General features: G+C 49.9%; 1 pseudogene; it reads right to left on the bottom strand.

The window, feature by feature from the left end:
* Positions 1–7995: 7995 nt before the first annotated feature.
* On the bottom strand, positions 7996–13106 carry LOC127053888 (histone H2B 5-like; annotated as a pseudogene).
* Positions 13107–21427: the final 8321 nt, after the last annotated feature.

Genomic DNA, 21427 nt, shown 5'->3' on the forward strand with positions numbered 1-21427 from the left:
CACCGCTTGTGTAGGGAAAGCCTCTGGCGGGCCAGGCCAGTTTGTCTACCTGCTCCGTCCGCAGGTCCGGCTGATTGCAGTGCTCACTGGCTGCGGTTCACTGATCCAGGCCAATGGGGGTTGCTGGGAGTGGCGGCCAATAAGTCCCTTAGCCCACGCTGCTTCTAGCAGCTCCCATTGGCCTGGAGCAGCGATCCACGGCCAGTGGGAGCTGCAGTCAGCCAGACCTGCAGACGGGGCAAGTAAATAAACCAGCCTGGCCCACTAGGGGCTTTCCTTACACAAGCAGCTACCCCAGTTTGAGAAACATTGATCCGGTGGTTAGCAGGAGCCGGTTTGCGCCAGTTCGCAGGAACCAGTTGTTAAATTTAGAAGCCCTTTTAGAACCGGTTCTCTCACGCAGGACAACTGGTTCAAAAAGGGCTTTTAAATTTAACAACTGGTAAAGCTCCAGCTCCCAGCCCCTGGCCCCAGCTCACCTCTGCTTCCTCAGCTCCTCCCCTGAATGCTCTGCTCCCCTTCTCCTCCCCCACCCCTGCTTCCCGCGAATCAGATGTTCGCGCGGGAAGCCTGGGAGGGTTCAGAAACAAGCAGTGGCTTCGCAAGGTAAGCTGGGGCAGTGGGGGTGCGAGGAGGGCTCCAGGGAGGGCGGCCCAGCCCAGTCCTGCTCCAGCCAAGCAGCTCCAGCCCAGCACCCTGGCCCCGGTGGAGAGACTTCGGCCTGGCCCCAGCTCCGGCTCCAGCCGAGTGGCTCCAGCCCAGGCCAGCTGAGCGCCCTGGCTCCGGCCAAGAGACTTCGACCCAGCACAGACTCCAACCGAGCACCCCTGCTTCAGCTCCAGCCTGGGCCTGGCCAAGCAGCTTCGGCCCCAGTGGAGAGACTTCGGCCCGGCTCCAGCCAAGAAACTTTGGCCCAGCCCCAGCTCTGGCCAAGCGGCTCCGGCCAAGCGCCCCTGCTTCGGCTCCGGCCCAGGCCCAGGCCCAGCCGAGCAGCTCTGGCCCCAGCTCCGGCCCAGGCTGAGCAGCTTCAGCCCAGCCCTGGCTGAGTGCCCCTGGCCCAGCCTCCAGCGCAGTAAGGGGGCAGGAAGCAGGGAGGGGGTGTTGGAAGAAGGCAGGGGAGTTTGGGGGGGTGGATAGGGGTCAGGGCAGTCAGAGAGCAGGGAACAGGGGGATTGCATGGGGGCAAGGGTCCTGGGGGGGCAGTCAGGAATGAGAACAGGGGTTGGATGGGGCAGCAGGGGGCAGTTAGGGGACAGGGAAGGGAGGTGGATGGGGCAGGGGTCCCGGGGTGGGCGTCAAGGAACATGGGAGGTTGAATGGAGTAAGAGTCCGGGGGGGCGGGCAGGGCCACAACCCCCTCCTGGGGTGAGGAGGAGGGAACCGGTTGTTAATTTTTTCACAGCTCATCACTGCATTGATCTACATAGTACACATTGTAGCCCATGGTACAAAATTGAGGAAGCACAAAGCGGTTAAACAACTTACACAAAGGCACTTACTAAGTGGAAATGTCAGGACTAGAATTCAGGACCCAGAACTCCATGCTCTGTGTTCTAACCACCAATCCACCCTTCCTTGTTTGTTAGAACAAACCTCTATTGTAAAAGTCCAGACGGGTAGCTTTGCTGCTAAGAATTCCCTCTGCACTGAAGTTTGCCATATAAGGGCTCTATAAAAGGAGCAGATTTTGAGTTGTGCCAACATCTATTTTGCTGTTTGGAAGTTATTTGAAATGTAACAGGCACTAATTGATTCAATATTTTGACTGAGGATGTCAGAGTAGCCAAGGCCTTTTCAAAATGGCTTCATAAAACAAAGGCCACAGCACAGCTTGTTCTGTGCATTCAGCTCCTGGCTTTGCAATGTATTGGCTTGGCATATGCCATTCAAACGACACCTTCCTCCTCTGCTTACCTTCTGGGAATGTGCACGCTCCTAACAGTCACTGCTGCAAATTGCACCTTCTCCTCAGGACACCTGTAGCTCACCCTCAGGCACTGGGGTTGCTTTAGCTTTCAAGTCCTCTTGCCTAGTGAGCTGCAGTTATCCCCATGCTCACCCCTTATAGCTGCCAGAGCAGGAAACCCAGCTCTAGTACAGCTACAGGCCTTCAGTGCAGTATTTAGGGAAACCTGAGTTCTCCCTAGCTACAGACACCAGGCTTCCTAGAGCCAGATTGTGCAACTGGTGTGTGTTGTGAGTAAGGGACAACACTCCAGGTAGCTGAGGGAACGCCTTGTGACAAGGATGCCTGGCGCTGAGCCCAAACCCTGCAGCACAGTTGATCAGGCCGTTAAAAGTCCAGTTGGCAGAGCTGGCAGGCTCCCTTCCTGGCTCCGCGTGGCTCCCCGGAAGCTGCGACGTGTCCCTTGGCTCCTAAGTGTAGGGCAGTCAGGGGGCTTCATGCGCAGCCCCAACCCTGAGTGCCAGCTCCACAGCTCCCATTAGCCAGGAACCGTAGCCAATGGAAGCTGCAGGGGTGGCGCCTATGGATGGAGGCAGCATGCAGAGCCCCCTTGCTGCCCTCCACGTAGGAGCTGGAAGGACTTGTCGCCGCTTCCAGGGAACTACCCGATATCAGCACTGCCCAGAGCCTACACCCCTCACCCCTCCCACATCCCAGCCCCCTGGCCCATTCCTGAGCTCCTTTCTGCACCCAAACTCCCTCCCAGAGCCCACACCCCCTCCCATGCCCTAACCCTCTGCCCCAGCCCAGGGCCCCCTCTTGCACCCCAACCACTGCCCCCAGCTTACAGCGTCCCCCAACTGCACTCCAAACCCCTTGGCCTCAGCCTGGAACCCCCTCTTGAACCCCAAATCCCTCATCCTGGTCCCACCCCAGAGTGCACACCTCCAGCCCCTACCCCAACCCCCTGTCTCAGCCAGGAGCCCCTTCCCACACTCCAAACTCCTCGGCCCTACTCCCCAGACTGGAGCCCCCCCTTGCACCAAGAACTCCTCATTTCTGGCCCCACCCTGGAGCCTGCACCCCCAGGTACAGCCCTCATTCTCTCCCACAAAGCCCCTGCTCCATCTCTGAGGCCCTCTCCCACACCCAAATGCCCTCCCAGAGACTGCACCCGAGCCCACACTCCAGCCCCTGTCCCAGCCCTGAGCTTCCTCCCGCACCCAAATGCCATCCCAGAGCTTGCACCCCAAACTCCCTCTTGCACCCCAACCCCATCCCAGCCCCATGAAAATGAGTGAGGGTGGGGCAGAGTGAGCGACAGAGGGAGGAGGGATGGAGTGAGTGGGGGTGGGGCCTCAGAGAAGGGGTGGGGGTGGTGCATGGCCTCGGCAGGGGGCAGGGCAAGAGTGTTCGGTTTTGTACAATTGGAAAGTGGGCAACCCTGTGGAGCATGTGAGTGAGTGGGGTGTGAAGTGTGGCTGCTGCCCTCACCACCTTCATGGATTTTTCGGAAAGACGTCACCAGACTTTCTTGCTCCCACCCTGCCGCAGCGAGAAATTCTCCAGCCTTGCAGCTGCGACTGGCTACACAATCTGAGTCTTTAATCTTTTGATTCCCAGCAGCACCAAACAGCACCCAGGCACTCCCTGCAGCGCCGAGCTCAGGTCAGGCGAATCCCCTTTTCCCCTGGCTCTGGCTCTCCCTTTCACTAACCTGTTAGCTCAAATCCAGGCTGACAAAAAAGAGCTCAGCTAAAATTAACCAACCCAAGCCACACTGGGCTGCAGTGTACAGAGCTGAGCTCAGCACTGCAGGGAGCTAAGAAAATCTACTAGCCAGATCCCTTCCTAATCCCTCTCACTTCCAGGGTTTGATTTCTGAAAAGAGCTGGACAGCTAACCCCAGGCCAAACCCAGGGAAGCAGTAAAGGGGAGTCAAAATCAAGCTAGCTCGACCTTTGATCCTGTAGTAAGGGCTTTGTTCCTGAAGGCACAATGCCCCCTGCCCAATTGGGACACATGGCCCTGTCTCATACCATCCCACCTTCCATTTGTGCAGCTCTCCTCGCTGGCTAACCTGCCTCTCCCACCCAGCCCGCTTCATTAGCCATCTTTCCCTGCATCACAGGGTGTACTACCTACTATGGAGGGGCAAGAAAGAACATGGTTGGGTAAAAACAAGCCCTGGCTAATGTGCTGCTCTCTCCAAAGTGCACATGGCTTTAGCAAAGTGTTGAATTAGCCTCCACAAACTTCTTTTCCTCGCCTGCAGATTATAGTGATCTCAGCCCAAGAAGCCCTGGAATGCGATTCCTTCCGAGGACATGCTCAGTTGAGATGTAATGACATTGACTTGGTGTGCAACAGAATGTAGTAAGAAGAGCATGGAATGAATTAACACTATTGAGCTGCTTGTGAATGATGTTGTGATTATAGATACTGGTGACTTCTTTCCCTGAATGTCACTGTAATTGGCAGTGAAAGTCACTAGATTTGTCACAAGTTCACTTTGACACTTATTTTCTCGCTAAGGAAACCAAAAAGTCACTAAATCTAGTGAGAGAGTAGCTAAGCTGGCAACACTCACACGCAGGCCGTGGCCGTGTCCTCTCCTTCCTCCTCTGTACGCAGGCCAGGCTTCTACCCCTACTTGCACGTGGGCTTTTGCCCCATCCCAGCCCCTTTCAAATGCAGGCCACACCACACCAGATTCCCCTTTGTGTGTGGCCCACAGCTTGTCTTGCTCCCCCTGGTATGTGGGACTTTGCCTATCCCACTCTTTGCTCGTCCCACACAGGGCCAACAACGGAGTCGGGGGGGGAAGCCGGTACAAATTACTGGGGACCAGTGGTCCAGAAGGAGGCCTGGGGCCCGGGGCCTGGTTTCCCCGGCTTCGTCGGCGCTGTTTAACCGGTCCGCCCTTGATGGGGGCCGGAAAAATTTTTTTCACTACAGGTCGAACCCGCTCTCGGCGGCCCTGGTCCCACACACCTAACATTTGTCCCCACAGACAGTCATTCCCTTGCTGGTGTGGGAGCTTTCTCCGCTACAGCTCCAGAACTCTGTAAGTCTTCCTCTGTATCTCCTTCTCTCTGTGCTCCTGAGGGTCTCTCTCCTCCTCCATTTGTCTCTTGCAGAGCTGGGCTAGGAATTCACAACAAATCACTGATGCAGCCATTTTTGCTTCTTTTTCAGTTCATCAGCTGTCCACAAATAAATCACAAATATGATTATAGGGCTAGGGTGACTCTCGCATGAGACTGAAAAAATATGGACTCTTTAGTTTAGAGAAGGTTTGAGGAAGTAGGGACATGACAGCAGTCTACAAACTGATGAATGGTTTAGGGAAGGTAAAATGGGCACTCCTATTAACCCTGACTCATAGGACAAGGAAGAGGAGACTGAAAGGCAATATTTTTAAAAGAGAATAAAGGAAAATTTATATAGTTGTAACCCTTCTGCCAGGCCGAATTGATAGCAGCAAGGGCCGGGTTCAATACATAGGGGTCCCTTCCCTACAATGTAATGCAAAACCAGCTTGAGCCCCCACCCAGTGACCTGGAAAAATCTTACACACACCCCTGGGCGCTTTGAAGAGGCAATGCTTCCCCTCTCACAAGCACAGAGGCTCGGTGTAGCAGAAAAGGTTTAATTACATGAGATAAACAACAAGCACTAAATTGGGAAAACACCTCAACTAGAGTTCCTAGACCAAACCATGAGCAAAGATCCACCCCAGGAAATTGGGCCATGTCCTTTTCCCTGGGCTCTTGAGTCCAGCAACCCCCAAATCACCCCAAGACTCCAAAGTCCAATACCCCAAATGTCCGTAGAGTCCAGCAACCCAAAGATCACCCACAGTACCAAAAGTCCCACAATCCAAAAGTCTCTGTCCCAGGTCAGTGCAGCCCCAGAGTTCGAGAGTCTATCTGCAGAGGTTTCTCCCCCCACCCCCCTGCCATAGCCTGGGTAGAAAGGGGCACCTTACATGGTCCGGGGCCAAATGCCCTGCCTCTCCGTGGGGTTCTGCTTCTGCCTTCTCCACAAACTGCTCCGCTCTACCAGCCACTCCACTCTGCTCCTCCAGCCGTCCTCACAAACTGCTCTGCTCTGCCAGCTGCTCTGCTCTGCTCCACCAGCCGTCCCGTGATCCGCTCCAGACGTCCCCGCAAACTGCTCAGCTCCGCTCACTCCATGGGCCGCTCCACCCATCCCACAGCTGCTCCGCTCTGCCAGCTGCTCTGCTCCACCAGCCGTCCCCACAAACTGCTCGGCTTCACAAACTGCTCCACTCCGTTCTGCCAGCTGCTCCGCAGTATAGCTTCAGGCTCCCCACTAGTTAGCACAGTACTCAGTGCTCTCAGCTCAGCAATTCCAGCTCTTTAGTGATTTCAGCTCACAGTAGGGGAGCCCCAGTGCTAGTGCACCATTAGCCCATAGTGAGTTCAGCTCAGTAACCTGTATCAAGATTCTTAAGCGAATCAAAAACCAACTCTGATATTCCACAGTGGAGAGAGTAGGTGGAACTGGTGCTTCTGGCTCACACAAGGCATCTACACCACCAGATCCAGATACCCATCCCCAGCCTCTCTCAATTCACTGGCTTTTGGAACCAATGTCCTTTGTCTAGCAAGTGCTATTTAGTTGATAGTGAAACCCTTTATCATAAAACAGTTTCGTAGTTCCTCATTTACTTAATCAGGGTGACAACACTTTATTCCTCCTGTCCCAATAACAAAGAAATTGAGGATCCCACAGCTGTGAAAATAACCATTTTAGGCTGCCATGGGCTATGTTAGGCGGAGTGGGTGTGCCTATGCAAACCCACTGAAAATTCTTTTCCACACTCGCCATAATTCACCACCAGATGTCAGGGTAGAGCTCATCCTGACTCTGTTTACATAGTGAATAAACAACCTGTGGAACTCACTGCCACAAGATGTGGTGGAGAGTAAAAGTTTACTAGAATTAAAAAAAGACACATATTTATAAGAATAATGAGAACATCCAGGGGAAATTATGAGGGATATAGACCCTCATACTTTAGGGACTGAGCCAACTCCAATACAGAATTCTCTTCAATTTACAATTGCCCTTTGCTTTACAACAAAGTTGTCTATTTATCACCCTGATCATTCCCTTCCTACGTTCTTTCTTTCTTTCTTCCATATGTTACTATAAGCAACACTGGAAAAATCTGTGAAGTGCTTTAGCTCAAGTTTCACAGGTTCATACATTTTAAGACTAGAAGAGACCATTATGATAATCTAGATTGACCTCTTGTGTAACACAGGACAGAGAATCTCCCCCAGCAATACCTACCTCATAACTTCTTTATAATAATATTTTTGCCTAACCTTTTTTGTAGTCCTCTAGTCCAGTATTTCAAGAGTTTTTTAAGTCAGCATTAATGATTCAGATTTTGTCGGCCAATTCGTTTGATACTCTTGGGTCCTGCACATTTAAAAAGTTTTAACTTCAATAGCTGCTGCTTACCAGCCTCCCTAGTTACTGATGTAGTGGAAAGTAGTTTGTTATCATGGCAAGATACGAATACACCATCCTGCTTCTTTCTGAATGCAGAACAAAACTACGTATTGCAATGTTTCTCAAACTGGGGTCACCACTTGTGTAGGGAAAGCCCCTGATGGAACGGGCCTGTTTGTTTACCTGCCCCGTCCACAGGTCCGGCCGATGGCGGCTCCTACTGGCTGCGGTTCACCGCTGCAGGCCAATGGAGGCTGCTGGAAGCGGCAGCCAGTAAGTCCCTCAGCCCAGCTTCCAGCAGCTCTCATTGGCCTGGAGCAGCAAACCACTGCCAGTGGGAGCCGCGATCGGCCAGACCTGCGGAGGGGACAGGTAAACAAACCGGCCCAGCCCGCCGGGGCTTTCCCTACACAAGCGGCGACCACAGTTTGAGAAACACTGATGTATTGAATAGTACTGCCTCTTCTGCATCACGATTGACAATTTTACCATCCTCATCTGATAGCAGACCTCTACCATTGCTAGGCTTTCATTTGTTCCTGGTATGTTTATAGAGTTCCTTCTTATTGTTCGTAACACTACTAGCCATGGGCTTCTGGTTACCTGGAGCTCGTGAACTTGATGATGGCCTTGGTGGCCTTGGGTATGACTAGCTTGGCTAGCAACCCAGGCGGCAGCAGCAGCAGATGCACGTTGTGTGGTTCACCCGGAGAAGCAGTTGTCGAGCAATTGTTGAAAAGCATCAGAGGGGACGTCTCCTTGCTGATGTGCTCAAAACCATCCCTGACAAAAGCAATCATGATGCCTGTGGTGTTGGCACAGGTGCCAATGTTGGGGGAACCTGCTTCAGCACCTTGCATATAGAGATGGAGTAACTCTCCTTCCTGCTCCTGCTCCTTATCCCCCTTCTTTTGGATCTTGGACACCACTTCCTTGGAGCCCTTCTTGGGGGCAGAAGTGGACTTGGCTGGCGCAGGTCTCCTGAAAGCTGGTTACTCCCTGCTGCCCAGAATTGGTCCTCTCAGCTGCACGTGCATTGGCTCTGTCTGACTCCCAGATTCAGGCCCAGCATGGGCACTCCCTCCAATGCCTCTGTGTTTTAAACTGGAATTTTCAAAGGAGGTCATGGGTGATAGGTATCCAAATCCCACTGAAATTAAAGGGGAGCTAGGTCCCCAAAATCTCAAAAGTATTTAGGCATCTACATTGATTCCTATGGGGGTTAGGCACCTAAATACCCTCAGGATCTGGGCCTACCTCCCTTAACTCCTTTTGAAAACTCCAGCTTAAAAAGGACAAACATATGTCATAGCCAAACCCGTGCAAGATGCTATGGGGCCTTTGTGATCTCATGTAGCAAGAGCACACCTGTTGAGTAACAACTACAATCCCGGCTTAGACAGAAGTAATTCAGAATGGCAGACAGACTCACGGTCCCTGTCTCGTCAAAGGAGGCACTCCAAGCCCAACGGGCTCTTATTGTTTTTCATCCCCAAATCTCCCTCTTTATAGATCTCAGATGAGAGCAGGTATATTGGCCGTAACTCAGGGTCTGCCCTGGAGGGGCAAACAGGGAGAAGCAGGTACAGGGAACTTGCTCCTCCTCCTTTCAGACCTATGCAGGGGAACTAAAAACCCAGCTGTGTTAGCCATGGCTGCAGCTGTGTAGCCCCACCACCCCTAGAGGGGGACAGAGTGTAATCCTGAGTGGGTTACAGAAATGCCCGCACTGACCACCACTTAGCACCAAGGGTCTGGGCCTATAGCTGTGGGACTGCGCCCAGTGTAGCTTGGGGAAATACAGGCTGCACACCTGGAAAGGAGACGTAAGAGCTCTGCCCTAGCCTCAGAAGAGGCATTGTGCTTGCCTGTGTCTTCTGCAAGCAGGCAGCCTCCAGGGACTGGCTCTGGAGAGCTTTGCCTCTGCATCTAAATGACATGAGATCTAAACTATTGCCAAATAGGGACCACAAGTGCCTAGTGTTTTCAGACACCATATCAAGGAGCCCTGTTGATCTTGTGGGTTCTCCAAAGGCTCAGGAGCAATACAGAAGCACACCTGGGTCCTGCCAGCCTTGCTACAGAAATTTGAATGGCCCAAAATAGCCCCTCGCTCTGCTACACAGATGCAAACTGTATCCAAACATATAAAACATGTCCCACATCCAGACCGTGACTTCCCTGCCATGATCAGGAACCTCACAGAAGCAGAAGATTGTATTGCTTATAGCAATCATATCCTAGTCCCATCATCCCTGTAGGATGATATATTGGACAGGAAACACTAAGGACACCAAGGCCTCACAAGATGCTGGGAGTGGGCCTTAATTCTGATACATCTGAAAGCTTCTCTAATATGAAGGTCCTCTTCAGTGCTTTTTTCCTAAGCAAAACTCCCATTGACTTCAGGCCAAGTCACTGGGAGATTCGCTTGGTTGTGACATTAGCAGAGGGCTCTGAGAAAGTTGGGTTTGCTGCTCTTCTATCTACGCTGGATCAAGTGCTATTTTCGACAGTGACTCTTTGGCATCCTGCATGCACCAAGCATTGTTATTCTCTTTCGCTCATTTGGCGTTGATTAAAGAGTCACTGCTGGCATCAGCCAGGCATGAGATTGAAGTTTATGGGGTTCAGCAGGTTATTAACAGAAAAAAATACGGAGCATCAAGAAATAATTCGGGTTTTTTCTGACAGGAGAAACACCCAGAAGCGGAGCCCCTCATTGGATGAAACATTCCCTTCTTGTTGCCTACACAACGTTTCTGTAATTGACAAAACTGACTGTCATCGTTTGAGTGTGTTTGGCTCTCTGGCGGTGGCTTTTATATGATTGAGAATTGACTGGAAAGAAAAGCAGTGACTTTCCCAAGTCACTGTTTCATTCACACACCCCGAGCTGTAGGTATGAGATTACGAGGAGCTGACATGAATGGGGCTCCTTCTTTCTCAGACCTGCTGGAAAACAAAACACATACCGGCATATATTTGAGCAACTGTGAGTTGACTTTGGAGAGGGCTGGTATTTTTACACGATAACAGTCCATTGGATTCCCTCATAAGTCTTTCAGTTCTTCATTACATAAGGACTTTTCCTGAGCTGCAGGGCAATGAGCAGCATGTATGTAATCCCTGTTTCACATTAATGCATCACATGTGCTTCGGATTTCAAACGTCAATATTTTCAGGAGCATACAGTAGGGTTCTTTTCTGTAAGTGGGGTTTGGATTATGGCTCTGACTGCCCTGCACAGACTCTTTATAACTCACTGAGTGTAGGTTTTGCTTTGCTTTCTGTACATTTTTATGTTTGAAAAATGTTAACTTTATATTTTAAAAAAAGTACTACAGTGTTCTCCAGTAACAATCCAAAGCACTACCCTTTCCCACAGTGATACTGCAGCATTTGCAGCTAGGAGTAGTGGTGTGTTTTTTTAAAATGCATCACCAGGCAACCTTAACTTTCTTTTCACATTGTTGTTTTGATTGAACTGGATAGGCCAGGTCCTTATCTATTGTAAATCCACACAGCTCCATTGACTTCAATGGGGCCACTCATCTACACCAGTTAAGGATCTGCCTGCTGATGAATACTAATCTGGCTTCTTTGAGGGAAGCCTATAACTTGGTAATTGTAGTTATATCTTTTCATCAGGCTTGGTTAAGTGTCATCGTTCTCATTTCATAGATTCTAAAGCCAGGATCATCTAGTCTGTCCTCCTGTGTAACATTGGTCATAGAACTTCCATACAATAATTCCTAAAGCAGATCTTTTAGAAAAAACATCCAACCTTGGTTTAAAAATGATCAGTGATGGAGAATCCACCATGACCTTTGGTAAGTCGTTCCTATGGTTAATTACGCTCAGTGTTAAAAAAAATCCACATTATTTCCGGTCTGATGTGTCTAGCTTCAACTTCCAGCCATTGCATCATGCTAGACATTTTTCTGCTAGACTAAAGAGCTATTACTGAAAATCCAGGCTCAGAGTCTTGTGGCGAAGGGAGTGAGCTGGGATCCCAGCCAGAGGGCTCATTCTGGAGTCTCTCAGAGACTTCCTGTGTGAGCTTGGCCCAGCCACTTCATCCCTCTGTGCCTCAGGTCCCCATCTGTAAAGTGGAGATAACCCTCTACAGCTGCCAGACTGCCTTGACACAATCAGAAATGTCTAGGGCACTGAGATGCTTGTTGATTTCACAGAGTTTAAGATCAGAAGGGACCATTAGATCATCCACTCTGACTTCCTGTGTAACCCAGGCCCTTACATTTCACCCAGACACCCCTCTGCTAAGCCAAATGACAAAGCATTTTAGCCCTTAGGTGACTAAACTGTGAGCCACAGGCAGAGATGGCAGAGAACAAGGTACCATCAGTGCCTGAAGCCCCTACAATGGCAGGGAATTCATCAGGCGGGATATGCTCACATGATCTGCACCCCCTGCTGCAGAAGAAGGCGTGTAATGTGAGTTTGATCTATGTTGCTCAGTTTGTATTATGCCAAAGGTATTCCCATCCCACGGGGCTCCACCAGGCAAGGGCTTGGGTGCAGATTTAAGGGCTGACCCATGGGCCAGGCTGCTTAGTTCCTCATGTTGCAATGAGGGGAAGGCTGTGCACCCGGATGGAACTGTCTTTGATGCCCTGTATCCATGTGTGTGTCAGACATTCATGTGCATGGGCATACCCCTCGCCCCGACTCCCCCTTTCTCCTAGGAGCAGTGTGACAGTATGGTTGTGGGAGGGCGCTACTCTTGGGAGGACAGGCAGGAAAGAGCCCTGTTTGCCCTGTTTTCCTTTTTCCTAGTGCAAGTAGTGCAGTAGCATGCTCCTGTTAATTGAGTTGAGGGGAGTGGGGAGAAGTGAGGTGACATGAGCTGTCCGCCATACCTAATCCATACTAGGGTTGCATGGTCTTCGTCTCCTTCAAGTGACTGCTCCACATAAACTGTTAGCGAGTCTCCTACATCTTCTACCTAGAGGAGTTAGGGGGGAATTAGCATGTCGTCCTTACACCTTTAGCTCATCTTATAGCACACGAGATCCTGCATTCAAACCTCACTGATATCCCAAGTGGGCGCAGTTACATACACATGGGCAAAATTCTGGCCTCAGATACACCCGAGCAAACCTAATGACATAAACAAGATCGGAGGGCAGATTTTGGCCCTATTCATCTCAATTATTTCACCTTCTGCGGTGCCAGACCTCAAGGAGCTCAGCGTAAAAAGCATCATGTTTCTAAAGACACTTCCCCACCATTAATGTGCAAGGAAATAATCCGACACAGAAGGTTGTATTTTCTGAGCTAGCCACCCTTCTTTTTCTGCAGTGTGCTCACAACGAAATCCTTGTGAGTGCTCAGCCCAGCAGACGGCTTCTGTTAGCTGCATTTCGCCTGCTGAGCTCAACAAAGGAAAATGTTAATGGTCAGAGCTTGTCAGCAGTGCACTGCCATTCACAGTTAGTTACACTTCACTATTGTTTTGTGTAGTTGTTAGGATACGGATATTTCCACAGCAGAGGAGACATTTCCTGGGCCGAGAGAGCCTGCTGAAAACTGTGATATTCCATCTCAGGCAAACAAAACAACCAACCCCAGAACCTCAACAGAGCAACTTCCAAACAAATACATCCAGGGACAATGTGAGAAATGTCTGTCACTTTTGACTTACCATCTCAGTGTAAAAGCTGCTGTGCCTTTTATAAATGCACATGGTTTATGTGCTTGCACTGTAGTGAAAAATAACAGTACCACATACTTTCCTAGTGCCCTTCATCTTGGGAGCTAAACAGGATTGATGTAGGAAGAAGGATGGCTTTATGGGTAAGGAGATCCAGGACTGGGACTCGAGCAATCTGAGTTTAATTCCGGGTGCTACAGCAGACTTCAGTGACGATGGGTAATCCATTCAGCCTTTTTGAGGGCTTGGCTACACTTGAAACTTCAAAGCACTGCTGTGGGAGCGCTTTGAAGTATGAGTGTGGTCCCAGCGCCGCAGGTACTCCACCTCCTCGTGGGGATTAGCTCCCACTGTTTACACTGGCGCTTTACAGCTCTGTATCTTGCAGCGCTCAGGGGGGTGTTTTTTCACACCCCTGAGCGAGAAAGTTGCAGCGCTGTAAAGTGCCAGTGTAGCCAAGGCCTGAGTCTCCATCCACCTCTATTTTGATTGTAAGACCTTTGGAGCAGAGACTGTCCCTTGCTATGTGCAGGACTCAGTCTAGCACAATGGGACCTTGATCTCAGCTGGAACCACTAGACACCACTGTATTGTGTGTGTGTGTGTGTGTGTGTGTGTGTGTGTGTGAGGGCTGTCAAACAATAAAAAAAAATTGCGATTAATCATGAAATTAAAAAAATATTCATGATTAATCACAGTTTTAATCGCACTGTTAAACAATAATAGAAGACCAGTGCCCCAGCGCCTGTGAGTTCTCCCATCCATCACCCCTGGCCAGTATGGGCTCCCCAGCCTCGCCAACCCTCCATCACCCCCAGCTCCCACTGCCTTCTCCCAGTGCTTAATTTGTATCAAAAGAGGGGGCAGGGCTCAGCCCTGGCACAAATTAAACACTGGACATCTCATGCTGGTTGAGCCCCAGCTCTGAAGGCAGTGCTGCCGCCAGCAGCAGCACAGAAGGAAAGGTGGCATGGTACATGGTGTATTGCTACTCTTGCTTCTGCACTGCTGCTGCAGCTTGTGGTACCTGGAGCTCGGTCTGTGACTCAAGGTGGGCTCCGTGCTATTGCATGGGGGCTGCATCTTGCCAGAGCCCATGGCCCAGCTGCAGCCCTTTCCTTGCTCAGTGGGGCACCATTTCAGTTTTTCATTTGGTTTGAGAAAGTGTGTGTGTGTTGGGGGCAGCCGGGGGGGAGCACTTTCTCTTTAAGCAGAAGACTCAGGAGCCTGAACGCTTATTCAGACAGTAGCAGCTGCTGTTGGCAGCGTTCACTCCTGAGCCAGCAGCAACAACTCAGCAGCAGACAGGGTCCCTCTGTTCCCAGAGCCGGTGCAAGGATATTTTGTGCTCTAGGCCAAACTTCCACCTTGCACCCCCAATCCCTGCACATCGGTTCATTGAGGAGCAAATCCCAATGAGCCTTTATAGGCCCCCAGGGCCAGCCTTCCCAGGGGCTGGCCATGCCCAGGGGCTGCTCCTCAGACCAGGTTCCCCCTCCCTGCCAGAACTCCCCTGGAGGGTGCACAGGTCCCCCGCGAGCCCTCCCCACCACACCCCGGCAGCCCCCACCCTGAGTCCACTCACTGGCTTTGCTGGGCTTGGGCCGCTGCAGCAGCTCAGCAGGGAAGAGCCGCCTTCTGGAGGCACTGGAGAGCCAGAGCATCCTGCTTGCGGCAGCTGTGAGCCCCAGCCATGGAGGAGCCGGCGCGGTGCAGGGGGACAGCAGCCCTGCAAAGGCAGCAGCGCCACTAAAAGGGAGCAGCTGCACCACCTCCCCACCCCTCCTGCCCAGGCTGTGGCCAGGTGTGCTCCCTCCCCCCCGGGGTTCCTGCAGCGGACGCATGCAGGTGGTGGCTCCCATGTGCCCCCCAGCTCCCACCTCACCGCACTCAGGCTCTGTGGCTCCCGGGAGTGTGAGCCACCACTGCCTCTCCCAGAGCAGCTCAGGGTCCCTTGCCCCAGAGGTGGCTCACATGACCGGGAGCTGCAGAGCCCGAGCGTGGGAGGGTGGAGCTGCGGGACACTCGGGGGCCTCTGCCCGCATGCATCCGCTGCAGCCTGCAGGAGCCCCTGGGGGGGCGCCAGGCTGCAGCCTGGGCAGGAGGGGCAGAGGGTGCATCTGCTCCCCCCCAGCGGCACCGCCGCCTTTGCAAGGCTCCTGTCCCCCTGTACCATGCTGGTTCCTCCATGGCTGGGGCTCGCTGCCCCCACAAGCTAACACTCTGGCTCTCCAGTGCCTCTGGAAGGCAGCTCCTCCCTGCCGAGCCAAGGCACCGATTTTTGGCACCCTCAGGGCCGTCCTTAGGATTTATGGGGCCCTATGCAATATTATTAAACTGGTGCCCCTATGCCCAACAGCAACCTGAGCCTGCAGCCTGGCAGGGGTGGAAGGACAAGGCAGAAAAAATAACAAGATGCCTGACCTGTCTCACGATGACAGAGAGTCACAGTTCCCGCAGAGACTCCTGTACCCTCTCCCTCACGCAGAATGGACATGCAGAAGGCACTAACCTTGGGAATAAAAAATGTTAGTCAGAGGTCTTCTGATATGCCCCAAAGTTTGTCAGACATATATTTGCAAAAACTTTGTAGTAAGGGTGAGTAAGCTGTCTTGCTGAATACAACATTAAATATTATGGAACACATGATGCAGCTCTTCTCTGTTTTACATTTTCTTAATCAGTATTTCTAAGCTGATTTTATGTTTTAAATGTACTCTTAAGCCTTCATAAAGTAATCATTCTGGATTACTACATATTTAACTCACTGAAACAGACATTTTAAATTAATCAGTCACAGAGGTTTAGTGTGTTCATAACAATGTTCATTGCTTTTAGAAAAAGGGAACACTAATTTACTGTGTGTAATCTCCATAAGAATACACGTTTATGAAATTTCACCAACTTTAAAAAATATGTTTCCAAAGATTTTAGGCATAACAAAGGATTTTCTATCTTACTAAGGTACTGATTTTGCTGGAGGGTTCTCTTAAAACTAGTTAATCAGATATTCAGAAGTAAAGAAAGGTAAACTCTAGCTATCTGGAAGAAAAGGGCTGTTGCCCTTTAAGGGCTCTCTTCAATGTGGCGAGGAGAGGGAGTGAAGGGAGAAATGGATGGACAGAAAGGACAGGAAGACTTTGGAAGCAAGTTTTTTTTTACTATAGTAATTAAAATGTGTATTTTAGATAAGGGTGGTCTTTCGAAGGATATATTTAAAAAACTATACATCTGACAATCCAAGCATTTAAGGCTAAAGATGATTGTGCATCTAAAAATCTGTGCAAGGATTTTTCAGAGATGTGATTTTATGTTCTTCACCAACTCACTAATGAAATATTTTTACAGTAAATTTTAAACTAAGGTCCTGTAGACTGACATGTCCTGAGTAAATATTACAGTCACGCACAACTGTTTTTGTCAGAAAATTCAGAAACTCACAGTGTATACCTGGGGGGTGGCAAATGCCTGTTAAATGGCTTCATTACCCCTTGAATGGCTCTTTAACAGTTTCAGTGTTGTGCTAATAGGCCTGGCAGGCTGGAGGCTTTTTCTTTTTTAACTACTGGAGCAGCTTGGCCAGGGGTGGTGTGGCGGGTTGGACCCCCCCTTAAGGTGCCACCTGATGTACTGAGTTACCACTGAGCTCGCTTGTTCTGCCCGCCTGGGCCCCCTTTACCCTGTCTTGCTGAGCCAGGCTCTTAAGCCTCCTCTAGCACACACACAGGCAGGCCCACACCCAGCTGCAGAAAGCCACAGACCCTGAGATCAGCTCTGGGAAGACTCAGCTTAAGGGACCTGCCCCAGCACTCAGGTGCCCATCTCCCTGGGAGAGCAGACCCAAGGGTATATTGTCTGGCGCTGTATAAAAAAATCTGCACAGCACAAGCTCATAAAAATTCACCCTCTCCCTCAATGTGAAGAGAGATATGCACAACTGCTTGCCCACCCCACAGTTAGAAATTGCACAAACAGGATTTAATAATAAACAAAACAAATATATTAACTATAAAAGGCAGATTTTAAGTGATTATAAGAGATAGCAAATAGAACAAACAAATTACTGAGCAAATAAAAGAAAACATGAGACTAAACTTAATACACTAAAGAAATTGGCTACAAATGGTAATTTCTCACTCTAAATATTGTTTCAGGCAGATTGCAAAGATTCTTGAAAGCCAGCTGCATTGGCCTGCAGCTTGAAACTTCAGATATTGTTACTCACAGGCTAGATACCTTTTCAGCCTGGGCTCAGCTCTTCTCCCCCGAGTTCACTTCTTGTTTCCAGGTGTTTCCCAGTGTCCCTGTGGGCAGGGAGGCAGAGGAGAACCTCGATGGTGTCACTCCCCTGACTAATATAGCTCTTGTGCATGGTGGGAACCATTTGTTTTCAGTGGAAAAACACTGGTATTCCAAGACGGGGGTCCAGTACCAGGTGACTCAGTCACATGCCTCTGCAAGGTCATAGCAGCCATTACTCGCAGGCTGTTTGGTGCATCAACGGGAAGACTAAGCTGTTTCGCAGTCCATTGTCTTCACTGATGGGCCATCAGCCCTGTCTGGCTTTTTCATGGGTGTACCTGAAAGGCTAGTTGTGGGTGTCACCCAAAGTAGCACATTTGAAATACAGATACATGGTCAATATTCCTAGCTTCAGATACAGAAATGACACATGCATACAAATTGGATAATCACATTCAATAAATCATAACCTTTCCAATGATATCTTACATGAGTCATCTTGCATAAAGTACTTCTTAGTAATGCCATATTCATATCATAACCATCGTTCTATTAAGAATATGGGGTGAAGCGTCACAGGCAGCTCCTTGGGGGGAGGAGGCAAGAGCAGCAGTGGAGCAGGGTGGCAGGAGGAGGGACTCCCCTGCCCCAGAGGCACACAGCAGTGCCCCCCTGAGCATGGTGCATTGGGCAGTGGCTCCCTTGCTCACTCTTCAGGCCGGCCCTGTCCAGCTGGGAGGGGATTGTGCAGGTGGTTGGGGGTGGACTCCTTTCCCCCCCAGAAGGTGTTTAACTGGCTCTCCCAAATTGCCAGAGATCATGTCTCCCTCCCTGCCTGACCACCACTGAGTCCTATCTCCAGAGGTGTGCAATTAATGCTTGTTAAAAAAAATAACAAACACGTTAATAACTCAAAGAGCTTGGTTTGTTTAGCCTAACCAAAAGAAGGCTGAGGGGAGATATGATTGCTTTCTATAAATATATTGGAGGGATAAATACCAGGGAGGGAGAGGAATAATTTAAGCTCAGTACTAATGTGGGGCACAGGTCACTTGTTGGAGAATTCTCTGCACCTTGAAGTCTTTAAACCAGGATTTGAGGACTTCAATAGCTCAGACATGGGTTAGAGGTTTGTTACGGGAGTGGGTGGGTGAGATTCTGCGGCCAGTATTGTGCGGGAGGTCAGACTAGACAAACTTAATGGTCCCTTCTGATCTTAAAGTCTATGATTCTATGACATGCGTTTTTGGCGATTAATTGACAGCCCCTATATATATAAATTTGTGTGCTTTTGGGGCTCAGAGGGGTACATGCAAATCTTCACTGAAAATGATTATGAAAGACTGACCGGAAACCTCTCTAAACTCCCAGGTTATACCCCCATTTCCTTTTCATTAGACATGCATTATGAAGCAGAATGAGCCACACCCTAGCTGAAGATGAGACTTGCTTTCCAATGTAAATCCAGTTTTGCCTTCTTCTCCTCTAATCCCTCTCCTCCCTCCATGGAGTTTCAGATTTGGCATATGTGGCCCATAGCCAGCTGATAATATCTGACCAAATTTGAAGTTATTAAAACAAGTGGTTTCAAAGTCACAGGACGATGGGGAGAAAAACAGATATTTAGGAAGTCCTTCTGTGTTTTTTTGCTACGGCCTTACTACATAACAGATTGAACTAGAGACTTTAAATGAGATTTATATGAAAGAACTTGGTGAAACATGGTCCACAGGTGCCTGATAGCTGTTGTAAAGCACCTTGAAACGTGTTTGATGTCAAGTTAGGAATGTCAGAATCACACATGTGAATCCAGCAAGTTTCCAGAGGGGTCAGCTGTTGTGGTGATCCTTAGCAAATTCACTAGACATTCAACCACAATGTGGAGACAAAAAGAACAGGAGTACTTGTGGCACCTTAGAGACTAACAAATTTATTGTAGCATAAGCTTTCATGGGCTAAAACCCACTTCGTCAGATGCATGCACTGGAAAATACAGTAGAAAGACAAATATACACAGAGAACATGAAAAATGGGTGTTGCCATACCAACTATAACAAGAGTAATCAATTAAGGTGGGCTATTATCAGCAGGAGAAAAAAACATTTGTAGTGATAATCAGGATGGCCCATTTCCAACAGTTGACAAGAAGGTGTGAGTAACAGTAAGGGGAATCCAGATGAGCTCTCCCAGCACTCTCAGAGGCAATGGGCTTGTAACAATCCCTATGGGAACAGCTGGTGGGGTGCAGCCCATCCTCACTCCTTCCACCCTAAAGCAGGCAGTGGCTTTCCCTCTGTTATGATTCTCCCTCAACTTGAAGCATCCCCTGGTGGCGTAGCACAATAATGCCAAGGTTACTGCCTCAGTTTCCCCTCTCAGGCTCCTCAAAGACTCCACCACAAGTCCTCCTGGAATCCAATATTACCCCTACCCGGGGCCAGTTTATTATCCCACAAAGTGCAAGCTGTCCTTGAAAGCCCCAAACCCCCTCCAGGTATCCCCCCCACCCACACACACACAGTGTCTGTAGAAGTACCAAAATAAAGTCCAGTGACACACTTTATACCCCAGCTTCGGTGTCTTTTGCCACTCCCAGCTCTCTGTTGTTCCCCATCTGATCTTCTATCAGACCAGCCAACCCAGCCCTTCCAGCAGGAGTCTTTGCCAGACTTTGGAGCTTCCAAGCTTCTGCCTGGGAATGCTCAGCACCTCTTCCCACTGCAGTCCACCTAAGACCTCTTCAGTCTCCCAGCCCTGGCTGTCTGGCTCAGGAAGGTCTCCTCACCGATCAGAGCTGTCTTCCTCTCATTTATTAGCCCCAGCTGCTGCCCCAGCCTCTTAATCAAATCCACTTGGAATGCACCTGTGCCAGCAAGGGGAGCTGAACTCACTTCCCTTAAAGGACCCAGCCACCCGTGTCCTCCCTCTAGGTCTGTCTGATAAAAAAAAGCTCTTTGATATGGGAAATTTTTCCTTGTCCTTCATATCAGCAGCAGAGGCCTGTGACAGAGGAGCCCCTTTAAGCCCCAAGTACGCATTGAGTCTCAGGGGTGAAATACTACATTCTAATGGTCTTGGCATGTGTTGGACCATGCAGTGATGGTGGGGGTGAGTGGTACCTACACTCACACAGCAGTAATACCACGTTCCAGGCCCTGCTTAATGTTTCCCTGCAAACACACACACATTCTGAGTACGCTCCATCACTGTGTCATGGCCATACTGTGCTGCTCCGCTGGCGGAATCTAGCCCTACAGCTGGAGTATCTGGCCCCAGCAATTCTCCTCCGACTCCAGGCTCATCTGGTGGTAGAGCAGCTTTTACACCATGCCTCCCTCCCAGCATATAATGTGGGACAGAAGCAAATGAAGCATGACCAGGGCTCCCCTATATTCCTCCCATCCCTGACTGTCCTTTCAGTCCCCTGCAGCCATTAGCCACCCGCATGAGCTACAACAGTCCTCAAGCTGCTCTAATTTGTGCCAGGGACCAGAGCACCACACAGAAACCCCAGGATGGGACAGGCACAGAGGTAGTCTCGCACTGCCTCAGTGCAAACACCTCACCCTATTTGGACTGCGGGCTCCTAACCTACGTCATAGCCCAGGAACAGATCCTTTATCCATATCCCATCCTGGCAGGTTCCAAACAGTGTGAAAAGTTCGGCTGTTTCTATAAAATGTGTCATTCATCTCTGTGCTACTGAGTTCAAACAGGGACCCGAAGGGCTTGAAATCTTTGCAGAGCCAATAATTTGCAACAAATCACTTCAGCAAGTGGCTTTGCCTCTTTTCCCCTGCACAGAATATCCAGGAAAAAGTCATGATTTTACAGGTGCATTCCCTGTTCAGGTATGCGTTTGTTCACCTGTTTCAGTCACTCCCTGGCTTGCTACTTAAAATTTGGAATCTGAAACTCAAGCTGAGTTGCTTTGTTGCGATTGGTCACTGAAATCACATGGTATTGTTTCTCTCCCCGGATTGGATGAATGTAGGTCTTGTATCAAATTTCTGGTGAGGCCAGCTCACTTGCACCTTGGTACAAAAGCTTTATGAGATGAGAGTGTGTGCCCTCATTGCATTAGAGAGCCCCTTTGTCTTTTTACTGCTCTA

The sequence above is a fragment of the Gopherus flavomarginatus genome, chromosome 6 (assembly GCF_025201925.1).
Source record: "Gopherus flavomarginatus isolate rGopFla2 chromosome 6, rGopFla2.mat.asm, whole genome shotgun sequence".
Lineage (NCBI taxonomy): Eukaryota > Metazoa > Chordata > Testudines > Testudinidae > Gopherus > Gopherus flavomarginatus.